The sequence below is a fragment of the Panulirus ornatus genome, chromosome 48, assembly GCF_036320965.1.
Source record: "Panulirus ornatus isolate Po-2019 chromosome 48, ASM3632096v1, whole genome shotgun sequence".
NCBI classification, from domain to species: domain Eukaryota; kingdom Metazoa; phylum Arthropoda; class Malacostraca; order Decapoda; family Palinuridae; genus Panulirus; species Panulirus ornatus.
This window is the reverse complement of record NC_092271.1, coordinates 3,844,847-3,866,637: the sequence shown is the minus strand read 5'-3', so window position 1 is coordinate 3,866,637 and position 21,791 is coordinate 3,844,847. Positions and strand designations below refer to the sequence as shown.

General features: G+C 42.1%; 1 protein-coding gene across 1 annotated transcript in view; it reads left to right on the top strand.

The window, feature by feature from the left end:
- Window positions 1-1,768: 1,768 nt before the first annotated feature.
- Window positions 1,769-21,791, top strand: part of LOC139764051 (sulfotransferase 1C3-like) — a 102,433-nt gene continuing 82,410 nt past the window's right edge. Inside the window, exon 1 of the mRNA XM_071690507.1 lies at window positions 1,769-1,919. The gene's annotated coding sequence lies outside the window, so the exon portion shown is untranslated. The remainder of the gene's footprint in view (window positions 1,920-21,791) is intronic.

Genomic DNA, 21,791 nt, shown 5'->3' with positions numbered 1-21,791 from the left:
AGAGCCCTGGTGATGTTCTGATTACTAAGCTGAGAGCCCTGGTGATGTTCTGATTACTAAGCTGAGAGCCCTGGTGATGTTCTGATTACTAAGCTGAGAGCCCTGGTGATGTTCTGATTACTAAGCTGAGAGCCCTGGTGATGTTCTGATTACTAAGCTGGGAGCCCTGGTGATGTTCTGATTACTAAGCTGAGAGCCCTGGTGATGTTCTGATTACTAAGCTGAGAGCCCTGGTGATGTTCTGATTACTAAGCTGGGAGGCATGGTGATGTCATGATTGCTAAGCTGAGAGCCATGATGATGTCATGAACAGAAAGTTAGGAGCCCTGGTGATGTCATGAACATTAAGCTGGGATCCCTGTTGATGTCATGAGTAATAAGCTGGGGATCCTGGTAATTTCATGAGCAGTAAGCTGGTGAACCTGATGATGTCATGAACAGTAAGATGGGATCCCTGATGATGTCATGAGTAGTAAGCTAGTGATCATGATGATGTCATGAACAGTAAGCTGGGAGCCCCATTAGTGTCATGAGCAGCAAGCTGGGAGGCCTTTTGTCATGAACAGTAAGCTGGGAGCCCCATTAGTGTCATGAGCAGCAAGCTGGGAGGCCTTTTGATGTCATGGGTAGTAAGCTGGGAGGCCTAGTGATGTCATGAGTAGTAAGGTGGGAGTCTTGTGATGTCATGAGTAGTCAGGTGTGAGCCCTTGTGATGTCATAAGTAGTAAGGTGGGACTGTTGTGATGTCATGAGTGGTAAGGTGGGAGCCCTTGTGATGTCATGAGTAGTGAGGTGTGAGCCCTTGTGATGTCATGAGTAGTAAGGTGGGAGCCCTTGTGATGTCATGAGTAGTAAGGTGGGAGTCTTGTGATGTCATGAGTGGTAAGGTGGGAGTCTTGTGATGTCATGAGTAGTAAGGTGGGAGCCCTTGTGATGTCATGAGTAGTAAGGTGGGAGTCTTGTGATGTCATGAGTAGTGAGGTGTGAGCCCTTGTGATGTCATGGGTAGTAAGGTGGGAGCCCTTGTGATGTCATGAGTAGTAAGGTGGGAGTCTTGTGATGTCATGAGTAGTGAGGTGTGAGCCCTTGTGATGTCATGAGTAGTAAGGTGGGAGCCCTTGTGATGTCATGAGTAGTAAGGTGGGACTGTTGTGATGTCATGAGTGGCAAGCTGGGAGCCTTGTGATGTCATGAGTAGTAAGATGGGAGCCCTTGTGATGTCATGAGTGGCAAGCTGGGAGCCTTGTAATGTCATGAGTAGTAAGATGGGAGCCCTTGTGATGTCATGAGTAGTAAGGTGGGACTGTTGTGATGTCATGAGTAGTAAGGTGGGAGCCTTGTGATGTCATGAGTAGTAAGGTGGGAGCCTTTGTGATGTCATGAGTAGTAAGGTGGGAGCCGTTGTGATGTCAGGAGTGGTAAGATGGGGGGGGAGGGTTGTGATGTCATGAGTAAGATTCCCGCGGGGTTGCCAGATCTCATCCCTCCTGAGTGTATACACTCCACACACACAATGACTGACCCCGCCTTCAACCAGGTATCATTTGTTCAAATTGAAACGTCATTTTTTCAAAACGTTTCGTAGCAATTGTAATGTATTGCGAATAACCATATTTCACTTGTTGTACTTTTTCCTCTGTAAATCTTTTTACGTCACATATGATTATATGAAAGCGAAAGTTTAGTTTTCTTGTTATTGAATATCGGATCACTATTTCATATGGGGACATGTGGCAACTACCCCATCCTGGGCGTGTGTTGCCAAGACACGACGTCACCCGGTGGCAGTCACGCGCCACAACTGGTAACGCTACAGGCATCTCTGACAAGTCTCGCTGTCTGTGGCTTCACGTGTTATCGTTACAACCTCCAGCTACATCGTCGAGAGCGAGTTTTCAATTACGACATCGTTACGCAAGGTAAGTTCGACGTAAGTGATAAAGTGGATCAGACATATAATGGAATGACATCTGTTTACGTCTTCTGTAACCAGCAATGGACGCATCAGTCTGACAGAGTCACACAGAAATCGCTAGGAATCAACACAACAACTACAACTACAACAGTTAGGAGTGTAGTCACACCAGGTTGTCACCAGAGAGGCTGAGTGGGAAGCCAGAGTAGTGAGTGCATCTGGTCACGTCTGGCTACCGAGGAGGAAGCGCGACCCTGAACTAGTCGTTTGTGAAGCATCTTCCCTGTACGTGGTTATGAATAACATACGTATGATATCGTGTAGTGCATGTCCTGGGTTGATGATATCGTGTAGTGCATGTCCTGTCCTGGGTTGATGATATCGTGTAGTGCATGTCCTGGGTTGATGATATCGTGTAGTGCATGTCCTGGGTTGATGATATCGTGTAGTGCATGTCCTGTCCTGAGTTGATGATATCGTGTAGTGCATGTCCTGGGTTGACGATATCGTGTAGTGCATGTCCTGTCCTGGGTTGATGATATCGTGTAGTGCATGTCCTGGGTTGATGATATCGTGTAGTGCATGTCCTGTCCTGGGTTGATGATATCGTGTAGTGCATGTCCTGGGTTGATGATATCGTGTAGTGCATGTCCTGGGTTGATGATATCGTGTAGTGCATGTCCTGGGTTGATGATATCGTGTAGTGCATGTCCTGTCCTGGGTTGATGATATCGTGTAGTGCATGTCCTGGGTTGATGATATCGTGTAGTGCATGTCCTGGGTTGATGATATCGTGTAGTGCATGTCCTGGGTTGATGATATCGTTTAGTGCATGTCCTGTCCTGGGTTGATATCGTGTAGTGCATGTCCTGTCCTGGGTTGATAACGTGTAGTGCATGTCCTGTCCTGGGTTGATGATATCGTGTAGTGCATGTCCTGGGTTGATGATATCGTGTAGTGCATGTCCTGTCCTGGGTTGATGATATCGTGTAGTGCATGTCCTGGGTTGATGATATCGTGTAGTGCATGTCCTGGGTTGATGATATCGTGTAGTTTATGTCCTGTCCTGGGTTGATGATATCGTGTAGTGCGTGTCCTGGGTTGATGATATCGTGTAGTGCATGTCCTGTCCTGGGTTGATGATATCGTGTAGTTTATGTCCTGGGTTGATGGTATCGTGTAGTGCATGTCCTGTCCTGGGTTGATGATATCGTGTAGTGCATGTCCTGTCCTGGGTTGATGATATCGTGTAGTGCATGTCCTGGGTTGATGATATCGTGTAGTGCATGTCCTGTCCTGGGTTGATGATATCGTGTAGTGCATGTCCTGGGTTGATGATATCGTGTAGTTTATGTCCTGGGTTGATGGTATCGTGTAGTGCATGTCCTGGGTTGATGATATCGTGTAGTGCATGTCCTGGGTTGATGATATCGTGTAATGCATGTCCTGGGTTGATGATATCGTGTAGTGCATGTCGTGGGTTGATGATATCGAGTAGTGCATGTCGTGGGTTGATGATATCGTGTAGTACATGTCCTGTCCTGGGTTGATGATATCGTGTAGTGCATGTCCTGGGTTGATGATATCGTGTAGTGCATGTCCTGGGTTGATGATATCGTGTAGTGCATGTCCTGGGTTGATGATATCGTGTAGTGCATGTCCGGGGTTGATGATATCGTGTAGTGCATGTCCTGGGTTGATGATATCGTGTAGTGCATGTCCTGGGTTGATGATATCGTGTAGTGCATGTCCTGGGTTCACATTGATGACATGCATGACGTCACAAGCACGTCATGTCGCCACAATTATGAAGCGTCAGTCATCAATCTTGTGTGTTATCTGATGTAACTAGTTAGCAAAGTTAGACGTTATCTGATGTAACTAGTTAGCAAAGTTAGACATTATCTGATGTAACTAGTAAGCAAAGTGAGACATAATCTGATGTAACTAGTTAGCAAAGTTAGACGTTATCTGATGTAACTAGTTAGCAAAGTGAGACATAATCTGATGTAACTAGTTAGCAAAGTTAGACATTATCTGATGTAACTAGTTAGCAAAGTTAGACATTATCTGATGTAACTAGTTAGCAAAGTTAGACATTATCTGATGTAACTAGTTAGCAAAGTTAGACATTATCTGATGTAACTAAATAGCAAAGTTAGACATTATCTGATGTAACTAGTTAGCAAAGTTAGACATTATCTGATGTAACTAGTTAGCAAAGTTAGACATTATCTGATGTAACTAAATAGCAAAGTTAGACATTATCTGATGTAACTAAATAGCAAAGTTAGATTTTATCTGATGTAACTAGTTAGCAAAGTTAGACATTATCTGATGTAACTAAATAGCAAAGTTATTTTATCTGATGTAACTAGTTAGCAAAGTTAGACATTATCTGATGTAACTAAATAGCAAAGTTAGACATTATCTGATGTAACTAAATAGCAAAGTTAGACTTTATCTGATGTAACTACTTAGCAAGGTTAGACATTATCTGATGTAACTAGTTAGCAAAGTTAGACATTATCTGATGTAACTAAATAGCAAAGTTAGACATTATCTGATGTAACTAAATAGCAAAGTTAGATTTTATCTGATGTAACTAGTTAGCAAGGTTAGACATTATCTGATGTAACTAGTTAGCAAAGTTAGACATTATTATGAACGCTGGGTTATGGAACACCTGCAGTGTGTATGGCAGCCCGAGTGATGATGATGTACACAGAGCAGCTGTGTAGGTAACCTCTGTCAGCTGCGGGTTCACAAGTGTTGTGTGACGTAAGTTACCTCTGTCACCTGCGGGTTCACAAGTGTTGTGTGACGTAACACTTTCCTGCTCCTTGAACGTTCGCCATTTTGAAGTGCGAACGACTCATAGTGAATAAGTTTTGAGTCTGATGTTTATTGTTAGATAACAACCATACAAATTATTTAACATACTGTAAAAGGTCAACATAATACGTAGTGTAGATAAACATACGGAACTGTATTGAATTGAAATATTATTATCATATTTATATTAAAAGGACGAGGTAGAACACTACCCCCACCTCATCTTCGTCATCACCCAGGACGTGGTGGTATACTACTCCCCTCATCATCATCACCCCAGGACGGGGTAGTATACTACCCCCCTCATCATCATCACCCCAGGACGTGGTAGTATACTACTCCCCTCATCATCATCACCCCAGGACGGGGTAGTATACTACTCCCCTCATCATCATCACCCCAGGACGTGGTAGTATACTACTACCCTCACCATCATCACCCAGGACGTGGTAGTATACTACTCCCCTCATCATCATCACCCCAGGACGTGGTAGTATACTACTACCCTCACCATCATCACCCAGGATGTGGTAGTATACTACTCCCCTCATCATCATCACCGAGGACGTGGTAGTATACTACTCCCCTCATCATCATCACCCAGGACGTGGTAGTATAATACTCCCCTCATCATCATCACCCCAAGACGTGGTAGTATACTACTCCCCTCATCATCATCACCCCAGGACGGGGTAGTATACTACTCCCCTCATCATCATCACCTAGGACGTGGTAGTATACTACTCCCCTCATCATCATCACCCAGGATATGGTAGTATACTACTCCCCTCATCATCATCACCCCAGGACGTGGTAGTATACTACTACCCTCACCATCATCACCCAGGATGTGGTAGTATACTACTCCCCTCATCATCATCACCCAGGACGTGGTAGTATACTACTCCCCTCATCATCATCACCTAGGATGTGGTAGTATACTACTCCCCTCATCATCATCACCCAGGACGTGGTAGTATACTACTCCCCTCATCATCATCACCCCAGGACGTGGTAGTATACTACTCCCCTCATCATCATCACCCAGGACGTGGTAGTATACTACTCCCCTCATCATCATCACCCAGGACGTGGTAGTATACTACTCCCCTCATCATCATCACCCCAGGACGTGGTAGTATACTACTCCCCTCATCATCATCACCCAGGACGTGGTAGTATACTACTCCCCTCATCATCATCACCCCAGGACGTGGTAGTATACTACTCCCCTCATCATCATCACCCCAGGATGTGGTAGTATACTACTCCCCTCATCATCATCACCCAGGACGTGGTAGTATACTACTCCCCTCATCATCATCACCCAGGACGTGGTAGTATACTACTCCCCTCATCATCATCACCTAGGACGTGGTAGTATACTACTCCCCTCATCATCATCACCCAGGACGTGGTAGTATACTACTCCCCTCATCATCATCACCCAGGACGTGGTAGTATACTACTCCCCTCATCATCATCACCCCAAGACGTGGTAGTATACTACTCCCCTCATCATCATCACCCAGGACGTGGTAGTATACTACTCCCCTCATCATCATCACCCAGGACGTGGTAGTATACTACTCCCCTCATCATCATCACCCCAGGACGTGGTAGTATACTACTCCCCTCATCATCATCACCCAGGACGTGGTAGTATACTACTCCCCTCATCATCATCACCCCAGGACGTGGTAGTATACTACTCCCCTCATCATCATCACCCCAGGATGTGGTAGTATACTACTCCCCTCATCATCATCACCCAGGACGGGTTGTATACTACTCCCCTCATCATCATCACCCAGGACGTGGTAGTATACTACTCCCCTCATCATCATCACCACAGGACGTGGTAGTATACTACTCCCCTCATCATCATCACCACAGGACGTGGTAGTATACTACTCCCCTCATCATCATCACCCAGGACGTGGTAGTATACTACTCCCCTCATCATCATCACCCAGGACGTGGTAGTATACTACTCCCCTCATCATCATCACCCAGGACGTGGTAGTATACTACTCCCCTCATCATCATCACCACAGGACGTGGTAGTATACTACCCTCATCATCATCACCCCAGGACGTGGTAGTATACTACTCCCCTCACCATCATCACCCAGGACGAGGTAGTATACTACTCCCCTCATCATCTTCACCCCAGGACGTGGTAGTATACTACTCCCCTCATCATCATCACGCAGAACGTGGTAGTATAACCTAACCTAACCTAACCTAACCTAACCTAACCTAACCTAACCTAACCTAACGTTACCTAACCTAACCTAATCTAACCTAACCTAACATAATATAATATCTCCTTACCTAGCCTAACCTAACCTAACTTGACCTAACCTAACCTAACCTAACCTAACGTTACCTAACCTAACCTAACCTAACATAACATAATATCTCCTTACCTAGCCTAACCTAACCTAACTTGACCTAACCTAACCTGACCTAACCTAACCTAATCTAACATAATCTAACCTAACCTAACTTGACCTGACCTGACCTGACCTAACCTAACCTAACCTAACGTAACCTAACATAATTTAACCTAACCTAACCTAACCTAACCTAACCTAACCTAACCAACAATATCTATGTACATCTTTTCTGTGGCATTTCTGGCCACCTCATCAACCACATCATTAACATGACTCCCTAAATGTGATGGAATCCATATAGATTGTACAACACATTTCATCTCCAGCAATATTATAACTAGACGTTTACAAATATTAACAACATGGTAGTTATAACCAGACGTCTACAAATGTTTACAACATGGTAGTTATAACCAGACGTTTACAAATGTTAATACATGGCATTTATATCCAGACGTTTACAAATGTTAACAACATGGTAGTTATAACCAGCCGTTTATAAATGTTAACAACATGGTAGTTATAACCAGACGTTTACAAATGTTGACACATGACAGTTATAACCAGACGTTTACAAATGTTAACGACATGGTAGTTATAACCAGACGTTTACAAATGTTAACGACATGGTAGTTATAACCAGACGTTTACAAATGTTAACAACATGGTAGTTATAACCAGACGTTTACAAATGTTAACAACATGGTAGTTATAACCAGACGTTTACAAATGTTAACACATGACAGTTATAACCAGACGTTTACAAATGTTAACGACATGGTAGATATAACCAGACGTTTACAAATGTTAACATGGTAGTTATAACCAGACGTTTACAAATGTTAACAACATGGTAGTTATAACCAGACGTTTACAAATGTTAATAACATGGTAGTTATAACCAGACGTTTACAAATGTTGATAACATGGTAGTTGTTACCAGACGTTTACAAATGTTAACAACATGGTAGTTATAACCAGACGTTACAAATGTTAATAACATGGTAGTTATAACCAGACTTTTACAAATGTTAACAACATGGTAGTTATAACCAGACGTTTACAAATGTTAATAACATGGTAGTTATAACCAGACGTTTACAAATGTTGATAACATGGTAGTTGTAACCAGACGTTTACAAATGTTAACAACATGGTAGTTATAACCAGACGTTTACAAATGTTAATAACATGGTAGTTATAACCAGACGTTTACAAATGTTAACAACATGGTAGTTATAACCAGACGTTTACAAATGTTAACAACATGGTAGTTATAACCAGACGTTTACAAATGTTAATAACATGGTAGGTATAACCAGACGTTTAGAAATGTTAATGACATGGTAGTTATGACCAGACATTTACAAATGTTAATAACATGGTAGTTATAACCAGACGTTTACAAATGTTAATAACATGGTAGTTATAACCAGACGTTTACAAATGTTAACAACATGGTAGTTATAACCAGACGTTTACAAATGTTAATAACATGGTAGTTATAACCAGACGTTTACAAATGTTGATAACATGGTAGTTGTTACCAGACGTTTACAAATGTTAACAACATGGTAGTTATAACCAGACGTTTACAAATGTTAATAACATGGTAGTTATAACCAGACGTTTACAAATGTTAATAACATGATAGTTATAACCAGACGTTTACAAATGTTAATAACATGGTAGTTATAACCAGACGTTTACAAATGTTAATGACATGGTAGTTATGACCAGACATTTACAAATGTTAATAACATGGTAGTTATAACCAGACTTTTACAAATGTTAAGAACATGGTAGTTACATGGGTGCTAACTCTGCAAGGCCTTCAGTGCACTTCTAGTGTTCAGAAAGAAATACATGTCTTTACATTTCTCAATAGCAATGTGAGGATCCTCACAGAGTGCATGTAACTCAGCCAGAGTGGATGAGATGTTATCAGTAATCATTTTACTAAGTGTTTCATCTGCGAAACATTTATTACTAAGAAATTCCCTTCTGAAAACACCACGTTCCGTTCTGCCATTATGCAAGACTGATTCATCACAGCATATGTACAGAAATACCTCTAGGGAAGCTAACTGTTTCTTAAAAGAAACATTCCGTAAATGACTGGGGTGGCAATCAGCTTTTCTCCACTCAACCTGTGAGATGTCCACTGCCCTGCTTTCGTCTTGCCATGGTCTAAACGTTATGTAAGTTGGTAAGGAGACACAGTGTTTATCAACTCCCTCATAACATTATACAAAGTTCTTGCATACTTGGACACATCACTGAGATTTCTTCTTTCACTCAAATACATCACAGCACGAGACAGTCTATCATCTGCATTTCTCCTAATTGATCTAAGAGCAGCAGCTACAGCAGAGTCCTATATCCTGAGTTCAGTACTTGGTCAAGTTAATTCCATTCTCATAATTTGTATTCTAGTGTCTCGTTGACAACCTAACACTATTCTCAGGGTCTCATTTTGTATGGCATCAAGTTTGTGAATATCCTTCTTGCTCTACGTAATGAGAATATGTGTTGCATAGTCAATAACTGATCGTACACTGCTGATGATATATCATTCTTAAAACTAGGATGCCAACGCCATCCCCCACACACGATAAAGCTGTTATTGGTTGTAAAGGTTTTTTGCATACATTCTCCAGATACTGGACCTCCCTTACTCGACGTAGGGCTGCCTGCGTACCCAATGTTCATACCAATATCTATACACGTCAACTTTTATCACCTTATTTCATTCAAGACTAAATCCCTCTGTTCCACGTTCTTAACTTGATACTTAGTTTTCTCATCATGAATTACAATACCCATTCTACATCAGAGTATGCTCAAAGCGTCTAAAGTCTGTTGCATGTTACTCATTCCTTTACATTGTAACAGAATATCATCATCAGCATATATCAACACCTGAGTATCTCTGGGAAATTCATGCCCAGGTGTTATATTTATCAGTATATAAAACAGAGTAGGGCTAAGGACACCTCCCTGTGCTGTTCCCAACGCCATGTTTCACTCTCTTGAATCCCAACCATGAAGGCAAACCCTAGTCTTTCTGTCACTTACATAATCGACAATCCGTTTCAGCAACTTCCCGGAAACACCCAAGTTAAAAAGTTATTCAAGTGAAACTTTTTTTTATTTTCTCTGTCAAATGTCCCTTTAAATCAATAAATGTTCTTCATGTGGCCTCGCCATTACTCAAACCCTTCATGACATAACTAGCAGTGCGTTTCCTCTCTCATAAATCCATGTAAATTGGACGATATAAGATTTTCAACTTATACAACAACCTGTTCAATATTATTCTCTCCATCATTTTGCTAAAACAGGTTAAGGATGTTGGTCGAAAATCTCCTGTGCATTTAGGTTCTGGTATGATTACTGCTTTTTCCACTTGTGTGGAATACAACCTTCATTTATGACATATTGGATAAGTCTAGAAGGTGCTGCTCTCTAATGCTAGCTATACAGTTAATAATGTCATTTGTTTCTCCATCCTCCCATGGTGCTGCAGATTTCTCGCTCTCAATCATATACAGTAATTCGCCTCTCGTTATTGGCACACACGTATCATCATCTTCCAGCGTACACTGACTGACTCACTACCAGTTCCCTCCTAAACCTAGTTGTACTTCGTAATGATCCTTGCACTACAGGCGGTAACTCTGCACAACTGGCTGCTCCAACCCATTTATAAGTTGACTGACCTTAGCTTGTGGATCTAACACCTCGTACTTTATCTACTTCCCTCCAGATGTCACTCAAACTCTTATGTTGCCAGTACTCCATTAAAAGTCCGTCCAATACTTATTTCTTGCATTTTGCTTTACCTCAGTGCGCATTGTAGAAGTCTCTTTCATCGCTTCATTAATTTTATCATCATTAGGATTTGCACTTCACTCTTTATACGCCTTTCTAAATAATCTACTCCAACTTTTTACCAGCTTGTTCTTAAAATACATTATGTTTCCTATTATTCATTTCTCATTTATACCTACAACTTTTGCTCATCAGCATAGAATCAATGATTTATATTAAATCATCAATAAAGCTATCTACATCTCTTGCTTCATAACCAGTACACCATCAATCCTGTACATTACTGATCGTCCTTTTTGTCATCCAACAAGCAATTTTCTTTGCGCTCAATGATTTTCTTTATTTCACCGACATGTACAGTCGCGGAATAAAGAACCAGGACACATTTGGCGACTTCTGGCAACAGTCCCAATAGTAAACAAGGAGATGGTAGTGAAAAATCATGAATGAAAGAGCAACGTTTGTGTCATGGTGTGTGATTGGCCGACGTATCCCAGACTCAGTCACTACCATGTAGTCATGTATTGGGTAGGGTTCCGTATATGAATACTCTATGTAGTAGATGTGAATCATATGTGTGTATCCTGTGCAATACGTTCGTATAATACATATCTATTGCGCACATTTTGTTAGCTGGATCAGGAATTTTGATTCATATTTAGGGCACTGCGCAAGTAAAAGTATTTGTGGAGTTAACAGCATTTGTCTAGGGTGTGGGTTCACTATGAGACCAAAGCCTCAGGTGTTTGATATCAATGAAATCCTTTATTTATCAATGCCTTCATCTCCATGCTTTACTAACGGGTAGTATGTCACTGAAACACAGCGTTGTTGTTAATAATCTTTATCTCTTAGTTACATTCGTAGTAGATACAAGGTGCCTCTCTTGAAGACGGACAGAGCTTCATTAAGCACATACTCATTTTTTGTTACTTCATTCAACTGGTGAAAAATCTATGCACTTACTAAACTAATATTTGCTAGATCTATGATAAAACAGATTGTGGCCCTGATGGTCAAAACATTCTTCTTAGGATCTCTATCCTCTCACCGTACAACGTCTTCACCAAGCTAGCCTCACACCAGCTAGCCTCACACCAGCGCTCACCCCCCAGCTAGCCTCACACCAGAGCTAGCCTCACACCAGCGCTCACCCACCAGCGCTCACCCCCCAGCTAACCTCACACCAGCGCTCACCCCCCAGCTAGCCTCACACCAGCGCTCACCTCCCACTAGCCTCACACCAGCGCTCACCCCCCAGCTAACCTCACACCAGCGCTCACCCCCCAGCTAGCCTCACACCAGCGCTCACCCCCCCAGCTAGCCTCACACCAGCGCTCACCCCCCCAGCTAGCCTCACACCAGCGCTCACCCCCCAGCTAGCCTCACACCAGCGCTCACCCCCCAGCTAGCCTCACACCAGCGCTCACCCCCCAGCTAGCCTCACACCAGCTCCCACATTGTCTTCTCCAGTCTCATCCGTCCTTCTATATTAACAATATAGACGATACCTCACTTCGAGTTGAGTCACAAAATTTGCACGTTCAAGTGATGTATTGAAAATGTGGTGTGGATAAAGAGGCGATCTGTTGCGTCACAGTTGAAATCAATGAAATTGTAATGGAAGCTTTGGGGTCGAGTGCATCTTCAAGTTAGTGTAGATGACCGAACACAGCTTGTGTGATGCTTGATCCCTCGCTTGTGTTACCGGGCTAGACACACGAGAATTAATTTCAAAGAGCTGATGGACATGTGATTCTGTTTTGCTCGACGATTTTAATTCATTTACACATTGAGGGTTAACACTCGCTGCTTGGGTTTGTCTTATGATGAATAAATCATGTAGCGTCAGAGTCAAATAGTCTGGTGTTAGCGAAATTAAAATGCTAAAGTCACGTGCAGTGCCGCTCGTAGCGCTCTCTTCCCTCTTTTCTCTTCCTGCTTTGCTACAACCTGTATAACTTTAAAAGCTAAATCCATAAGCAGTTCAGGGGCAGTCATTAACTTTCATTTTCTCCATTTTCGTTATTTTGTCCTTATTTCTTTATTCTTCTTTTTCTCCCCGGATTATCCGCGTTGTGTCGGTTACTGTAAAAAAAAAGAAAACGTTGACGTATGCTTGGGAAACTTACTGAGATTACAATGATTGCATTTTGCACACATTTTGTCCTTTCAAGCAAAAAGTGAATTTGTTAAGTATTAGGCTGACTGAAAGTGCCACACCAGGTTTATAGTTTGCTCTGCATTACCTCGGGCAATTTCACTCGTATGAAATACCATAAAAAAGTTTAAAATCGTAGCTCCAACTGGGTAAGGTTTTCTCAAGGTTTTAATCAAAACGGCAAACCGTTTAGTATATTAATATGCTTAACGACAGACGATTTTAATGATAACCAGGAACAGTCTGTCTTCAGTAAGGATTATCCATGAAAAACGGAGATGAGGTTATCAGCAGACGAGTATTTCCAATTATATGATAGACGTGACGACTACTTCTCCATCCAGCTTTATTTCTCGTAAATGTTTTGTTTTTCATGCAGACTTCGGCTTTAAATAATAATGAGCACCATCGCGTTTTCTCATGTTCGATCATGTTGCCTATGTTGATGGAAATGACGTGCAAAGTTGTGCAACATTATCATGCTTCTCTTACAAGAGGTCACATCTGTACACACAGTAGTGGGTTATTTGAAGGTAACAACTGTTTTCCACTCAACGAGCAGACTGAATGGCTCGCCGGTCGTCACCTGAGGGCAGCTGTAGGACCAGTGGAAGCATAAAATGGATATACACGATGAATGCTTGATAGCCTTCCTGAACTGGATGCATTCATAATGTATGATTACTATAAACGTTTAATCGCCGTTTGCAAGAAACGATACGGATAACACGTAACCAACAAATTGAACAATGTTCCACAAACTTAGATCGCAGAGTTATCAGTCTTCTGCGCGTTCAACATTGTATTCATACTAGGAATTGACTATATTATCACAAAACTGGTTTCTGATTTCTTATGGTGCGATTTGCCTCAGAATATCGAGTCTTGCGTCCTTGTTGAACCTATTCTAGGTAGCTACAGTTCACTGTTGGCTTTTCTTTGCATTTGTCAATATGTTAGACACTGCAGAGGGAAGGTTTATTCATACGTAAGATTGTGCTGCTCCAAATATGACAAACACGTGTCAATGGAAAATGATAAAACATGTTTATTTTTATCATAGGTCATAGCTACCCACACTTATATATACTAACATACACAAACATACTCAAACATGCACGCGGACTCTATCATGTCCTCAAGCTCACATTTCAGACCTATACTCAGTGGCCGCCAGTTCAGCCCTCGTTCATCTCAATTACTTCCCGCAGCCGTTCAGGAACAGAAGCCACGTGCCTGAACACTACCAGTTCAGGTTTCGTCCTCAGGAATTCCCTCTCCCTCTTGCCGTGCAGTACCAGTTGATCCCACGTTCGGTCTTGTACTGACTCCAACACATTAACAATATTTACCCATATATTCTCAATAGGATTGAGATCACTAGCTTTCCTCGGTCATTCGAGGAGTTCAGCATTCCTCTGATCATGGAACCACCGTGTGGCGATCCTGGCCGTGTGTATGGGTCGGTTGTCCTACATAAAGATGATCCCTTCCGGGGAGGGTAGGGCGTAGGTCGGCACCGAGCGGAGGAGGACTTCTTCATGTATTTCGATGTCAACCAGTTCTCCTACCCCGTGCAGGTAGATCCAGCCCCACGTAGTGACCTGACCGTTCATGGCCACCTCATGATGTTGTATCGCGCATAACTGGTTGTTTTTTTATATTGATTATTCTGTTATTCAGTATACATCTGTGATACATAAAAGAGAAGAAACTAGTAAACCGATGGACCACAAGTAGGAGACATTTGCTGGCATTAACTGCATGTTGTAATTTGTCCTGTAGCCAACACAGATGTAGAGAAGACTAGGAACAGGACTGGAAAGATAATCAGTGTGATATTTTTAAAAGCGAGCTGATCTTAGTAACCATGAGCACTGCGTGGCGATAGAAAAAAGGTATTGGTAATGTAATATCCTAGTGGAGGTAAGCAAAGGAATAGATGAATAATTGTGAAACCCTGTAGCATTTTGTAGTCTGTGCAACATATATCGTACTAATTTAGTCTTAACTTTCATTATTTCTGCGCCAGGAATGAACTTTCCCATGTGATGATGAACAGAAAGACTTTTCATCGCTCCAAATGCCACGCGTCCAAAAGTTCAGTCCTTCGTCTGCGTGATGTTAGGCAAAGCGATGTTCTCTGTGTCTCTCACTGAGCTTTTCTTTGATAGTAGGCGTCCGATGGTGTCTGCCAGGCTCGTGTAGCCTCCTCCTCACCATCCTTGGAGTAACATCGAGTCTCAGCTCTTCCCCAGTGACGACGTGATGGGATCTGCTGCTGATCCACGTTTAGCATCATCCTGAGTTGGTGTAGCTTCTCTGGGGCGTCCTGACCTCTTGGCCGATCGTCGAGATGTTTTCCTTCATCCCATCTTAACCATCTGTACACCACTGTTGTGCGAGATATCCCCAGCTCCCGCAATATTTCTCATGACGTCAGGCAAGAGTCTCTCATGCCCACGCACGATGCGTCCGTGTTGAGCCATCTTTGTCGAGTTCATTTTGACAGTAGGTGACGGGGTGTGTGGAGCGAACCTCGGCAGTCCGTCAGCTGAGGTTCACACAATACCGAGAAGCTTCAAATATTATAGACTTCGACTTTAAACGCGATATATGGCTCTATCCAAACCCCTGATGGATGCCAATGACTCTATAAATACTATCAGATGCGTAGTGCCTAAACTATGAGTCATAATGCCTAACATAACTAATCAATTGTGCCTAATAGATATTATACTAAGATATTGCACATGATATATATATATATATATATATATATATATATATATATATATATATATATATATATATATATATATATATATATATATATATTGACCAAGAGGATATATGTGTCGGAGGTGGAGGGAACGAGGAGAAGAGGGAGACCAAATTGGAGGTGGAAAGATGGAGTGAAAAAGATTTTGTGTGATCGGGGCCTGAACATGCAGGAGGGTGAAAGGAGGGCAAGGAATAGAGTGAATTGGAGCGATGTGGTATACAGGGTTTGACGTGCTGTCAGTGGATTGAATCAAGGCATGTGAAGCGTCTGGGGTAAACCATGGAAAGCTGTGTAGGTATGTATATTTGCGTGTGTGGACGTGTGTATGTACATGTGTATGGGGGGGGGGTTGGGCCATTTCTTTCGTCTGTTTCCTTGCGCTACCTCGCAAACGCGGGAGACAGCGACAAATTATAAAAAAAAAAAAAAAAAAAAAAAAAAAAAAAAAAATATATATATATATATTTTTTTTTTTTTTTTTTTTTGCTTTGTCGCTGTCTCCCGCGTTTGCGAGTTAGCGCAAGGAAACAGACGAAAGAAATGGCCCAACCCACCCCCATACACATGTATATACATACACGTCCACACACGCAAATATACATACCTACACAGCTTTCCATGGTTTACCCCAGACGCCTCACATGCCCTGCTTCAATCCACTGACAGCACGTCAACCCCGGTATAACACATCGATCCAATTCACTCTATTCCTTGCCCTCCTTTCACCCTCCTGCATGTTCAGGCCCCGATCACACAAAATCGTTTTCTCTCCATCTTTCCACCTCCAATTTGGTCTCCCACTTCTCCTCGTTCCCTCCACCTCCGACACATATATCCTCTTGGTCAATCTTTCCTCACTCATTCTCTCCATGTGACCAAACCATTTCAAAACACCCTCTTCTGCTCTCTCAACCACGCTCTTTTTATTTCCACACATCTCTCTTACCCTTACGTTACTTACTCGATCAAACCACCTCACACCACACATTGTCCTCAAACATCTCATTTTCAGCACATCCATCCTCCTGCGCACAACTCTATCCATAGCCCACGCCTCGCAACCATACAACATTGTTGGAACCACTATTCCTTCAAACATACCCATTTTTGCTTTCCGAGATAATGTTCTCGACTTCCACACATTCTTCAAGGCTCCTAGAATTTTCGCCCCCTCCCCCACCCTATGATCCACTTCCGCTTCCATGGTTCCATCCGCTGCCAGATCCACTCCCAGATATCTAAAACACTTTACTTCCTCCAGTTTTTCTCCATTCAAACTTACCTCCCAATTGACTTGACCCTCAACCTTACTGCACCTAATTACCTTGCCCTTATTCACATTTACTCTTAACTTTCTTCTTCACACACTTTACCAAACTCAGTCACCAGCTTCTGCAGTTTCTCACATGAATCAGCCACCAGCGCTGTATCATCAGCGAACAACAACTGACTCACTTCCCAAGCTCTCTCATCCCCAACAGACTTCATACTTGCCCCTCTTTCCAAAACTCTTGCATGCACCTCCCTAACAACCCCATCCATAAACAAATTAAACAACCATGGAGACATCACACACCCCTGCCGCAAACCTACATTCACTGAGAACCAATCACTTTCCTCTCTTCCTACACGTACACATACCTTACATCCTCGATAAAAACTTTTCACTGCTTCTAACAACTTGCCTCCCACACCATATATTCTTAATACCTTCCACAGAGCATCTCTATCAACTCTATCATATGCCTTCTCCAGATCCATTAATGCTACATACAAATCCATTTGCTTTTCTAAGTATTTCTCACATACATTCTTCAAAGCAAACACCTGATCCACACATCCTCTACCACTTCTGAAACCACACTGCTCTTCCCCAATCTGATGCTCTGTACATGCCTTCACCCTCTCAATCAATACCCTCCCATATAATTTACCAGGAATACTCAACAAACTTATACATCTGAAATTTGAGCACTCACTCTTATCCCCTTTGCCTTTTTACAATGGCACTATGCACGCATTCGGCCAATCCTCAGGCACCTCACCATGAGTCATACATACATTAAATAACCTTACCAACCAGTCAGTTGTACAGTCACCCCCTTTATAATAAATTCCACTGCAATACCATCCAAACCTGCTGCCTTGCCGGCTTTCATCTTCCGCAAAGCTTTTACTACCTCTTCTCTGTTTACCAAATCATTTTCCCTAACCCTCTCACTTTGCACACCACCTCGACCAAAACACCCTATATCTGCCACTCTATCATCAAACACATTCAACAAACCTTCAAAATACTCACTCCATCTCCTTCTCACATCACCACTACTTGTTATCACCTCCCCATTTGCGCCCTTCAATGAAGTTCCCATTTGCTCCCTTGTCTTATGCACTTTATTTACCTCCTTCCAGAACATCTTTTTATTCTCCCTAAAATTTAATGATACTCTCTCACCCCAACTCTCATTTGCCCTCTTTTTCACCTCTTGCACCTTTCTCTTGACCTCCTGTCTCTTTCTTTTATACATCTCCCACTCAATTGCATTTTTTCCCTGCAAAAATCGTCCAAATGCCTCTCTCTTCTCTTTCACTAATAATCTTACTTCTTCATCCCACCACTCACTACCCTTTCTAATCAACCCACCTCCCACTCTTCTCATGCCACAAGCATCTTTTGCGCAATCCATCACTGATTCCCTAAATACATCCCATTCCTCCCCCACTCCCCTTACTTCCATTGTTCTCACCTTTTTCCATTCTGTACTCAGTCTCTCCTGGTACTTCCTCACACAAGTCTCCTTCCCAAGCTCACTTACTCTCACCACCCTCTTCACCCCAACATTCACTCTTCTTTTCTGAAAACCCTTACAAATCTTCACCTTAGCCTCCACAAGATAATGATCAGACATCCCTCCAGTTGCACCTCTCAGCACAATAACATCCAAAAGTCTCTCTTTCGCGCGCCTGTCAATTAACACCTAATCTAATAACGCTCTCTGGCCATCTCTCCTACTTACATACGTATACTTACGTATATCTCGCTTTTTAAACCAGGTATTCCCAATCATCAGTCCTTTTTCAGCACATAAATCTACAAGCTCTTCACCATTTCCATTTACAACACTGAACACCCCATGCATACCAATTATTCCCTCAACAGCCACATTACTCACCTTTGCATTTAAATCACCCATCACTATGACCCGGTCTCGTGCATCAAAACCACCAACACACTCATTCAGCTGCTCCCAAAACACTTGCCTCTCATGATCTTTCTTGTCATGCCCAGGTGCATATGCACCAATAATCACCCATCTCTCTCCATCAACTTTCAGTTTTACCCATATTAATCGAGAATTTACTTTCTTACATCCTATCACACACTCCCACAACTCCTGTTTCAGGAGTACTGCTACTCCTTACCTTGCTCTTGTCCTCTCACTAACCCCTGACTTTACTCCCCAGACATTCCCAAACCACTCTTCCCCTTTACCCTTGAGCTTCGTTTCACTCAAAACCAAAACCTCCAGGTTCCTTTCCTCAAACATACTACCTATCTCTCCTTTTTTCACATCTTGGTTACATCCACACACATTTAGACACCCCAATCTGAGCCTTCGAGGAGGATGAGCACTCCCCGCGTGACTCCTTCTTCTGTTTCCCATTTTAGAAAGTTAAAAAATACAAGGAGGGGAGGATTTCCGGCCCCCCGCTCCCGTCCCCTCTAGTCGCCTTCTACGACATGCGAGGAATGCGTGGGAAGTATTCTTTCACCCCTATCCCCAGGGATAACATACATATATATGCATATACATACATATACACATACATACGCACATATACACACATACACATATATACATATATATACATATGAAAAAAATGTAAGAAATAATTTAGAAAACTGAAACTTCTAGCTTGAAAAGAAATGAAAAAAATGAATGTCACATAATGGTTCAACCTCTGGCTATGGAAAAGATATATATATATATATATATATATATATATATATATATATATATATATATATATATATATATATATATATATATATATATATATTTTTTTTTTTTTCAAACTATTCGCCATTTCCCGCGTTAGCGAGGTAGCGCCAAGAACAGAGGACTGGACCTTTGAGGGAATATCCTCACCTGGCCCCCTTCTCTGTTCCTTCTTTTGGAAAATTAAAAAGAAAAGCGAGAGGGGAGGATTTCCAGCCCCCCCGCTCCCTCCCCTTTTAGTCGCCTTCTACGACACGCAGGGAATACTTGGCAAGTATTCTTTCTCCCCTATTCCCAGGGATAATATATATATATATATATATATATTATATATATATATATATATATATATATATATATATATATATATATATATATATATATATATATATATATATATAACGCCAGAGAGCGTTATTGGATTACGTGTTAATTGACAGGAGCGCGAAAGAGAGACTTTTGGATGTAAATGTGTTGAGAGGTGCAACTGGAGGGATGTCTAATCATTATCTTGTGGAGGCTAAGGTGAAGATTTGTATGTGTTTTCAGAAAAGAAGAGTGAATGTTGGGGTGAAGAGGGTGGTGAGAGTGAGTGAGCTTGGGAAGGAGACTTGTGTGAGGAAGTACCAGGAGAGACTGAGTACAGAATGGAAAAAGGTGAGAACAATGGAAGTAAGGGGAGTGGGGGAGGAATGGGATGTATTTAGGGTATCAGTGATGGATTGCGCAAAAGATGCTTGTGGCATGAGAAGCGTGGGAGGTGGGTTGATTAGAAAGGGTAGTGAGTGGTGGGATGAAGAGGTAAGATTATTAGCGAAAGAGAAGAGAGAGGCATTTGGACGATTTTTGCAGGGAAAAAATGCAATTGAGTGGGAGATGTATAAAAGAAAGAGACAGGAGGTCAAGAGAAAGGTGCAAGAGGTGAAAAAGAGGGCAAATGAGAGTTGGGGTGAGAGAGTATCATTAAATTTTAGGGAGAATAAAAAGATGTTCTGGAAGGAGGTAAATAAAGTGCGTAAGACAAGGGAGCAAATGGGAACTTCAGTGAAGGGCGCTAATGGGGAGGTGATAACAAGTAGTGGTGATGTGAGAAGGAGATGGAGTGAGTATTTTGGAGGTTTGTTGAATGTGTTTGATGATAGAGTGGCAGATATAGGGTGCCTTGGTCGAGATGGTGTACAAAGTGAGAGGGTTAGGGAAAACGATTTGGTAAACAGAGAAGAGGTAGTAAAAGCTTTGTGGAAGATGAAAGCCGGCAAGGCAGCAGGTTTGGACGGTATTGCAGTGGAATTTATTAAAAAAGGGGGGGACTGCATTGTTGACCGGTTGGTAAGGTCATTTAATGTATGTATGACTCATGGTGAGGTGCCTGAGGATTGGAGGAATGCGTGCATAGTGTCATTGTACAAAGGCAAAGGGGATAAGAGTGAGTGCTCAAATTACAGAGGTATAAGTTTGCTGAGTATTCCTGGTAAATTATGTGGGAGGGTATTGATTGAGAGGGTGAAGGCATGTAAAGAGCATCAGACTGGGGAAGAGCAGTGTGGTTTCAGAAGTGGTAGAGTATGTGTGGATCAGGTGTTTGCTTTGAAGAATGTATGTGAGAAATACTTAGAAAAGCAAATGGATTTGTATGTAGCATTTATGGATCTGGAGAAAGCATATGATAGAGTTGATAGAGATGCTCTGTGGAAGGTATTAAGAATATATGGTGTGGGTGGCAAGTTGTTAGAAGCAGTGAAAAGTTTTTATCGAGGATGTAAGGCATGTGTACGTATAGGAAGAGAGGAAAGTGACTGGTTCTCAGTGAATGTAGGTTTGCGGCAGGGGTGTGTGATGTCTCCATGTTTGTTTAATT